Source organism: Zingiber officinale, chromosome 2A (assembly GCF_018446385.1).
Source record: "Zingiber officinale cultivar Zhangliang chromosome 2A, Zo_v1.1, whole genome shotgun sequence".
In the NCBI taxonomy this organism is placed as follows: Eukaryota; Viridiplantae; Streptophyta; class Magnoliopsida; order Zingiberales; family Zingiberaceae; genus Zingiber; species Zingiber officinale.
In genome coordinates, this window is record NC_055988.1 from 146029135 (window position 1) to 146039683 (window position 10549).

Genomic DNA, 10549 nt, shown 5'->3' on the forward strand with positions numbered 1-10549 from the left:
CGAGTCGTTAGAGACCAGAAACCAGGGAAAAAGTCCCCGGATCAGGTCCTCCGACGTTCAAGTCAGGTACTTTTTCCCCAGAAAATACAGAGAAATGACGAAAAGTAAAGACTAATGAAAAATGACGAGTGAGCGTACCTGCATAAGAGACAAAGCATCCCTTTTTATACTGCAACGGATGTTTCTGGAACCTGACGGATGTCAGGAAATGTTGGCTGTCAGACTTTGTCTGGCGGTGAATGACACATGGCTTCTCCCTGATAGGCTAGCGACAGAACTAAAGGGGGAATGAGCCCCGACTGTTAGCATATTCCCTGACACACTGATTATTCTCTTGCATTCTCTGATGAGCAGTTACGATTTTCCGGCTTGTTTGTCCTGTAGTGTTTGGATTCTAGGTCTGCATCCCGACCTGCTTCGATCCACTGCTATCCATGGCTTGTATATTCCGACCTGCACGACCAGTCTGTATCCTGACCTGCTTCTATCCGCTGTTATCCATGGCCTATGTGTTCCAACCTGCCCGACCGGTTCGTATCTCGACCTGCTTATGTCTGCTGTTATCCAATGCATGTACGTTTCGACATGCACGACCGGTCTGTTGCCCGACCTGTACCTGTTCGCTGTATCCATGGCTTGTGCGTTCCGACCTGCACGACCGGTTCGTATATCGACCTGCTTATGTCCGCTGTTATCCAAGGCTGGTACATCCCGACCTGTACGTTAGGTCTGTTTCCCGACCTGCATTTGTCTACTGTTATCCATGGTTGATACGTCCCGACCTGTACGCCAGGTCTGTTTCCCGACCTGCATTTGTCTACTGTTATCCATGGCTGGTACGCCCCGACCTATATGTCAGGTCTGTTTCCCGATCTGCATTTGTTTACTGTTATCCATGGTTGGTACGTCCCGACCTGTACGCCAGGTCTGCTTCCTGACCTGCATTTGTCTACTGTTATCCATGGCTGGTACGCTCCGACCTGTACGCCAGGTCTGTTTTCAGACCTGCATTCGTCTACTGTTATCCATGGCTGGTACGTCCCGACCTGTACGCCAGGTCTGTTTTCAGACCTGCATTCGTCTATTGTTATTCATGGCTGGTACGTCCCGACCTATACGCTAGGTCTGTTTCCTGACCTACATTTGTTTACTGTTATCCATGGCTGGTACGTCCCGACCTGTACGTCAGGTCTGTTTCCCGACCTACATTTATCTACTGTTATCCATGGCTGGTACGTCCCGACCTATACGCCAAGTCTGCTTCCTGACCTACTTCAGAGGCTTTCCTTGCCTAGCCTTTGCGTGGTTTGTGGGCTCAGCCCTCAGCTATCCCTGACCTGTGAGCTCAGTTCTTGATTGCTATCGAGGCTGATTTTTGTTCGACTTGTGATCTTCTCTCTTGACCACCCCGTCAGCTGAGACTATGACCCTGGCCACGTAAGCTTGACTTTTGACAAGCCACATAAGCTTGATTTTTGACCAGCCATGTAGGCTAGACTTCTAACCTCCACGTAAATTTGACTTTTGACCATCTTGTGATCTTGACTCCTAACCATATCATCTTACTGACCCCACAATCATGCACCGTATCATAATCTGACCCCTCAAGTATAGTCGAAGGAGGCTCTAGTCCGACTGAATAGACCCAAGTCCCTTCGTTATCTGACCCGATTCTTTCATTGTCTACCGACCTGCTTTTCATCCACTTTCAGAATTTCTTATATTCCTAGGAGATAAACTGGATGATTATACATGCATATTGATTCTTCAACTTCCGCACCTGTCTTCCTCCTATAAATGTTTCACTGTTTTCCAAGCGTCCATTCAAGTTTCGAGGAAGTCTCTTCACCCTCTCCTTCCTTATAAAAGGTCCGAGTGCACTCTTCTCCTCTCGGCCTTAAGCTATCCTCCATGGAACCGGCAACAGAACCTAGCGAACTTTCTTCTTTGCTTCAGCAGATTATCTATCTGAGGGAGTTATTGGCTCAGAAAGAAGAAGCCTTGCATCAGCAAATTGCTCATCTGACAGAGTTGCTGGTTCAAAAAGAAGAAGTCCTGCTGGAGATGACTGTGAGTAGAGATCTTCAAACGTCCCTTACTCATGAAATGGAAAGCCTTTGGCTGGCCGCCAAATCCAGAACCCGGGCTGAAGTTGCTCTCAAGATGAAAGCTCAATCCGACTTTCAGAGCCAAGTTCAATACATTGTCTATTTGAAGATGAAACATGAAAATGAGGTGGCTCTTCTGAAAGAGGAAAGACGGATCAGGGACGTGACTATTGGGCAACTGAAGCACGCCATTGATCTTATGAAGGAAGATCTAACTAGAGCTCAAGCTCTTCTGGCTAGAAAGGATCAAACCTTGGGATCTGGCAGCAATGTAAATGTTGCAGTGTATATTGAAAGCCTAAGCTTTGTAAACATTCATTTTGAATAAAAAATCACATTTGGTCAAATTGTCTACATTTAGTTGTAGTTGTTCAATTAATTTATACTGTAGATAACATAGTATGTGGTGACACATACAGAAGATAATGTTATCAGTACCTTATAAATTATAAACAGTAGCTCACGACCAAAATGGAAAGGAACAAACCATTAGAAGGTCGTAGTGTAATTAGGTATCAGTTTATCTTGACTGTATAATTACACTAGTACACTTAGAGTGTATTGAGTAGGACCATTTGAGGTCGTTTCTTTTATACTGACTTTATAAAGAAACAAAGACCTCGGTTATTATGGAAGTGTGTGCTCTTAATCCTGATATAATAACAAGCACATATATTTGATATTTATTTCTTTAATTTATCAATGGGTGAGATTTAGTTCGATGAATCAATAAGCCCGATAAGTTGGGAAATGGTATCACTTATAGTGTGTGTTGTTGATTATAGAAGGAAACTGTGTCCTAGAGATACTAGGTTGATAATGTCCTCAAGAGGAGCTCATAAAGATTGTCATGTTAAACCCTGCAAGTGGACTTAGTCCGACATGATAATAAGGTTGAGTGGTACTACTCTTGGACTTAGATATTAATTAAATGAGTTGTCAGTAACTCACTTAATTAGTGGACATTCGATATCTTAAACACAGGGAGACTAACACACTCATAATAAGAAGGAGCCCAAAAATGTAATTTGGGATTGGTGCGGTAGTTCAATGATAGTTCTCTAGTGGAATGAATTATCATTGATAAAATTAAGTTGTGTGTTCGGAGCGAACACGGGATGCTTAATTTTATCGGGAGACCAAAACCAATTCCTCCTCTCGGTCCCTATCGTAGCCTCTTATTTATAGAGTTCTATACCCACCTATACCCACCTTCTATACCCACCCAATAGGGGCCGGCCAAGCTAGCTTGGGAACCAAGCTAGGGCCGGCCTAGGTATAAAATTGGGTGGTCGGCCCTAGCTTGAACCCAAGCTAGTAGGGCCGGCCAAATTAAATTAAAAAAGAAATTTAATTTTAATTTTTATTATTATGTGGAAGATATAATTAAAAGAGAATTAAAATTAAAATATCTCTCTTGTAAAAGATCTACAAAAGATTAAAGAAAGAGATTAGATCTCTTTCCTTATTTGTAGATTGGAGAGACGTTTTATTTTCTCTTTAAAAATTATTCACATGTTGATAAAATTAAAATTATAGAAATTTCCTTTTATCAACCATGAAGAGATTTTAAAGAGAAATTTTATTTTTTAAAATTTCCGGAAACAAATTAGGAAGTTTTAATTGTTGATTAAAACTTGTCTAATTTTTTCCTTCATTGATGTGGCCGGCCATTGGTTTATTTGGGAAATTTTATTTTATTTTTCTCAAATTAAATCATGTCAAGGAAATTGAGGAAATTTTATTGTAATTAAATTTCCTAATTTGCCTAGGCCAAGGAATATAAAAGAAGGGGTGAGGGTACCTTCATGAGATACAACCTCTATTGTTTTCTCTCCCTCTTTTCCTTGGTGTTGTGGCCGGCCATCATCCTCTCCCTCTCTTCCTCTTGTGGTGGCCGAATACTTCATCCCTCTTGGAGTTCTTGTGGTGGCCGGATACTACTTAGAAGAAGAAGAAGAAGGAGAGAAAGCTAGCATCTCTTGGAGCTTGGTTAGTATTTTGGTTTTCTTCTTTGGTGAAGTTCTTCCTTTGTTGCCAAACCTTGCTTGGAGGAGAAGAAGGTGGTTGGTGGTTTCTCATCTCGGTAGATCGTTGCCCACACAACGTCCGAGGTTAGAAGAGGAATCGGTAGAAGATCAAGAGGTTTTTCTACAAGGTATAACTAGTAATTTTTATTTCCGCATCATGCTAGTTATTTATGGAAATAATACCAAATACAAGAGGCTTACGTTCTAGAATTTCGAATATGTTTTTTCGATGCTGTGTTCTTTTGTTTTTCTTTTCCTTGTGATTTGATTGTTCTCTTTGGTTAACCTAAAGTTATTTTAGGAAATTAAATATTAGCTTTCTATAAAAGGTTTTGTCTAGTCGGTGGTGGTTGCTCCCATATCCAAGAAGGCCATGTGCCTCGCCACGTCCAAGATCTTAATTTGAAATTAATATTTAATGGAATTAATAACTTAAGGAGACTTGGGTCGAACGTGTAAAGTTCCGCAGGAGATCCAAGTCAAAACCTAAAAGAACAAATAGATTAAGTTTTGGATCAAACGTGTTAAGTTCCGCAGGCGATCCAAAATTTAATTTAAAAGAACACATGGTAGCTAGGAAAAGGTTCAGACCTTTGTACAAAATTTTTGTACAGTGGAACCTATAGGTTTTCCGAGTAGCAACCAACAATTGGTATCAGAGCTAGGGTTTTGCCTCTGTGTATTTGGTATTTAGTTTAATTATGCACATGTCATACATAATTTAGGCAGGTTAATAGTAGGATGTGCTAACTTTGTGGATGTAGGATCCAACTATTATGACTTTTAGTTATTATGTGTGTGATTGGACCCTTGGACATGTCAAGGGCATTTAAATGTGTGTGCATGATTGTATTCAAATACAGCAGGAGCTGTATTTAGTTTTATTAGGATTTTATTTTTGATCTAGATACATGTACATTCCTTTTATGGAATATAGGATCAAAATATAAAATTCTATTTATGTCGCGGATCGAATCTTGCAAAGCGTGGAACCTTCTAAGGACCAGAGGCGCAGCGGAACAAGGAGCAAAATGGATGCGACAGCTAGACCCGGTGGCGGTGGCCAAATATGGCAGCAGCTTGGGATGACAACATACGGAGGACAACTAGAGATAAAAGCCATAATAGTTGAAAATTAGTTTCTCTATTGCTTTTATATTATGCTGTGTGTGCATGTTAGTTTACAAGTAAAGTAGGCTAGCATAGTTAAAATTCCTCATTTATATTTAACTAAGTGGGAGAGGGATTTTTTAAATAAATCCCATGGTCTCCATTACTGGTTTGTAAGTGTTGCAAACAAGCTTGCGCGTTGGCTCTGAGTGCCTTCCTCCATAACGGATGAGCTTGTTTGCGGATCACTAGAACAGACTTCCATTTTTGGATGACTATAGGAAGTTAATTAAGAGCGTGTGATCTTCCCCAACGGAAGGGGCATAATCTTATTAATGGACTTAGTGTCAAGTAATGGTATACACTTAGACACATCTAATAGTATCCTCCCCAACGGAGTCACTGCTATTATTTGTGTGACCAAATGATACCAACTATTAATTTTATTTATCAAAAAGTTAGGTTGACAAGATAATAAAATTAATGGGTTAAAACCCTCCTTTTACAAATGTTGAATTTATATACGTCCACACTAACGTGGCATACAAAATTCACGGTGTTATGAGGTGTTGGTTAATTTAAAATAGTATTGTTTGAGGAATCAATATTATTCTAAATTTAGAGTTCTGACCAAAAGTTATTTGTGATTCTTAGGATGTCTTTCAACCCACTGTCCATCATACTTCAACAGAATAGACTTACTGGACCAAACTACATAGATTGGAAAAGAAACCCGGACATTGTTCTTCTACTGAAAGCTATAAATATGTACTGACTGAGCAGTGCCCTGGTGAATCTACCCAAGAGGAGATTGAATATCATAGGAAATGGGTAAAAGCGGATGAGATGGCGCGGTGTTACATTTTGGCTTCAATGTCAAATGTATTGCAACATCGAGATCAAGATTTACCAACAGACTATGATATTATGAACAATCTCAAGGAACTCTTTGGTCATCGGGATAGGAATTCTAGGCAAGAAGCCATGAGAAAGATAATGACCCACCATGCAAGAGGGTACTCTGTAAGGGATCATATCCTAAAGATGATGGCTTATCCGAACGAGATCAGATCCTTGGAGGAGAAATTGATGGGAAACCCGGATCGATATGATCCTCCAAACGCTACCTAGAAGTTTTGAGCGGTTTTGCGAACTATAATATGAATAAGAGGGTTTATTCATTAGCGGAACTTTTGAGCAGCAGAAGGATTATTTCGTCACAATGCTCAAATTCACTATCGAAAATGGTTCTACTTCTAAACCGAAAGGAAAGAAGAAGAAACAAGTCGGTTCAAGAAAGAAAGTGAATAAATCTCAGTGTACGGGATTTAAAGTTGGAATGAAGAAGTCAAGGGCAAGTGCTTCATCTGTAGCTGGTAGGACATTGGAAGACTGTCCTCGTAGGAACCAAAACAAAGGTATATCTCATACTCTAGTTGTTGAAACATGTTTAGCGGTGTTATCTACCAGCACCTGGTGTGTAGATACGGGAGCCACTGATCATGTCTGCAATTCCTTGCAGGGGTTCCAGGAAACCCGGCGACTATCTGAAGGAGAAATTACCGTCTACATGGGCAATGCTACTAAGGTGGCAGCTGTTGCAGTGGGAGACGTCTACTTATCTTTTAGTAGAAATAGAAATTTGATTTTAAGAAATTGTCTTTATGTACCCAGTTTTAGAAAGAATTTAATTTCAGTTTCTAAACTGTTTTTAGATGGATATTCAGTTTCTTTCAGTAACGATGTAGTTATTAAAAGAAATAAAGTGATTATCTGTTCTGGTGCATTAGTTGGCAATTTGTATACTTTAAATCCAATTTCTTCCACAAAGCAAAATATGGAAATTTATAACTCATCTTCTAACTCTAATAAGAGAAAAGAACCTTCGAAAATGAACCAAGCATATCTTTGGCATCTAAGGCTTGGTCATATTAACTTAAGTAGGATTCAGAGGCTTATAGCCGATGGACTTTTGAGTTCATTTGAGTTGGAAAATTTTCCAACTTGTGAATCTTGCTTGGAAGGTAAAATGACCAAGAGGCCGTTCAAGGCCAAGGAGTATAGAGCCAAAGAAGTGTTAGAGTTGGTTCACTCTGATTTGTGTGGTCCTATGTCTGTCCAGGCAAGAGGGGGTTTTGAATATTTTGTCTCTTTCATAGACGATTATTCAAGATATGGATATATTTACCTAATGCGCCGCAAGTCCGAGTGCTTTGATAAGTTCAAAGAATACAAGGCTGATGTGGAGAAACGACTAGGTAAAGTATCAAGACACTACGTCCGATCGTGGTGGCGAATACCTCTTAGGAGAGTTTAGGAATTACTTATCGAGGCGGGATTCAATCCCAATTGTCTCCACCTGGTTGTGGTAGAACGAAGGAATAGGACTCTTATGGAGATGGTTAGATCAATGATGAGTTATTGAGAATTACCAAATCGTTTTGGGGATATGCTCTGGAAACAGCAGTATATGTTCCGAACTTAGTACCTTCTAAATCGTTTCTTCTACTCCCACAGACTGTGGAATGGCGAAGCCCACCTAAGACATATTCGGATTTAGTAGTCCACATGTGAAACCGATCTTGATAAGTTAGAATCCGTATGAAGTTCGGCGTGTTTGTAGAATATCCCAAAGGAACGAAGGTGGTTTATTTTATAGTCCTAAAGACCGAAGGTCATTGTTAGCACCAATGCCCGCTTTTAGAAGAAGACTATATAATGGATCACAAGCCCAAGAGCAAAGTTGTTTTAGAAGAACTTAGAGAGGACATGTCTACTTCAGCGATACAAGATGAAGTACCACAAGAGACGCAACACGTGTCACACATGATACACAACCACGGACAGTGCCTCGTCGTGGAGGGTTGTCAGCAACTGAAAGATTCATGTTTTGGGAGAGTCTTGGACTTGATCCGGGTAAACATGAACCTGATCCACGAACATACGACGAAGCACTCCAAGATATAGATGCAGCATCTTGGCAAAAGGCAATGAATTCTGAAATAGAGTCTATGTACTCTAATAAAGTCTGGGAGCTTGTAGAACCACCTGATGGTATAAAAGCCGTTGGATGCAAGTAGATCTACAAAAGGAAAAGAGGGACAGACGGGAAGGTAGAGACCTTCAAAGCTAGACTTGTTGCGAAAGGGTACACTCAGAAAGAGGGAATCGATTATGAGGAAACCTTTTCACTGGTAGCCATGCTTAAGTCTATCCGGATACTCTTATCCATTGCTGCTCATATGGATTATGAGATTTAGCAAATGGATGTCAAGACAGCTTTCCTTAATGGAAGTCTTGAAGAGAACATTCATATGAAGCAACCAGAAGGGTTCATTGAAAAAGGCAAAGAGCATCTAGTGTGCAAGCTCAATCGGTCCATTTATGGACTGAAGCAAGCTTCAAGGTCTTGGAACATCCGGTTTAATGAAGTAATCCAGTCGTATGGATTGATTCAGTGTCCGAATGAGTCTTGTGTATACAAGAAGTGTAACGGAAACGTGGTGGTATTTCTTGTACTATACGTAGATGATATTTTATTAATTGGCAACAATGTCAAGGTATTATCAGACGTAAGGGTATGGTTGTCCAAACAATTTGATATGAAGGACTTAGGAGAGTGTGCACACATTCTTGGGATCAAAGTGATAAGGGATCGCAAGAAAAGAATGTTGTGTCTGTCCCAAGCTTCATATATAGACACAATTCTTGCTCGTTTTAGTATGCAGGATTCCAAGAAAGGTTTCTTACCTTTTAGGCATGGAATAGCTCTATCTAAAGAGATGTCTCCGAAGACATCAAAGGAGATAGAAGACATGAAAGTAGTTCCTTATGCTTCGGCTGTAGGAAGCCTAATGTATGCAATGCTATGTACGAGACCTGATATCTGTTTTGCCGTGGGCATGGTCAGCAGATATCAGAGTAACCCTGGACAAGGACATTGGACTGCGGTAAAGCATATATTAAAGTACCGAGAAGGACAAGAGATTATATGCTAGTTTACCAAGCGACGATCTGCTCCCTGTGGGTTACACGGATTCGATTTCCAATCAGATAAATAGAAGTCTACATCCGGCTATGTGTTTACTTTAGGAGGTGGAGCCATTTCATGGAGGAGTGTTAAGCGAATGCGTTTGACTCTATGTAGCAGCCTCTGAGGAAGCTAAAGAAGCAGTATGGCTCAGGAACTTTCTAATGGACTTAGATGTGATTCCTGGTTTGCCCAAAATTATCACAATTTATTGTGATAATAGCGGTGCAGTTGCAAACTCGAAGGAACCACGAGCTCATAAGGCAAGTAAACATATAGAGCGCAAGTACCACCTGATACGAGATATCGTGAAGCGAGGAGAAGTTGTCATCGCCAAGATTGCATCAGCAGATAACCTGGCAGATCCTTTCACTAAGGCCCTTCCGGCGAAAGCTTTTGATCGGCATGTGGAGGGAATGAGAATCAGATGTATGGTAGAAGATATGGCAGCTTAGTCATTAGTATAAGTGGGAGATTGTTGGAGTGTATACTGAAAGCCTAAGCTTTGTAAACATTCATTTTGAATAAAGAATCACATTTGGTCAAATTGATACATTTAGTTGTAGTTGTTCAATTAATTTATACTGTAGATAACATAGTATGTGGTGACACATACAGAAGATAATGTTATCAGTACCTTATAAATTATAAACAGTAGCTCACGACCAAAATGGAAAGGAACAAACCATTAGAAGGTCGTAGTGTAATTAGGTATCAGTTTATCTTGACTGTATAATTACACTAGTACACTTAGAGTGTATTGAGTAGGACCATTTGATGTCGTTTTTTTATATCGACTTTATAAAGAAACAAAGACCTCGGTTATTATGGAAGTGTGTGCTCTTAATCCTGATATAATAACAAGCACATATATTTGATATTTATTTCTTTAATTTATCAATGGGTGAGATTTAGTTCGATGAATCAATAAGCCCGATAAGTTGGGAAATGGTATCACTTATAGTGTGTGTTGTTGATTATAGAAGGAAACTGTGTCCTAGAGATACTAGGTTGATAATGTCCCCAAGAAGAGCTCATAAAGATTGTCATGTTAAACCCTGCAGGTGGACTTAGTCCGACATGATAATAAGGTTGAGTGGTACTACTCTTGGACTTAGATATTAATTAAATGAGTTGTCAGTAACTCACTTAATTAGTGGACATTCGATATCTTAAACACAGGGAGACTAACACACTCATAATAAGAAGGAGCCCAAAAATGTAATTTGGGATTGGTGCGGTAGTTCAATGATAGTTCTCTAGTGGAATGA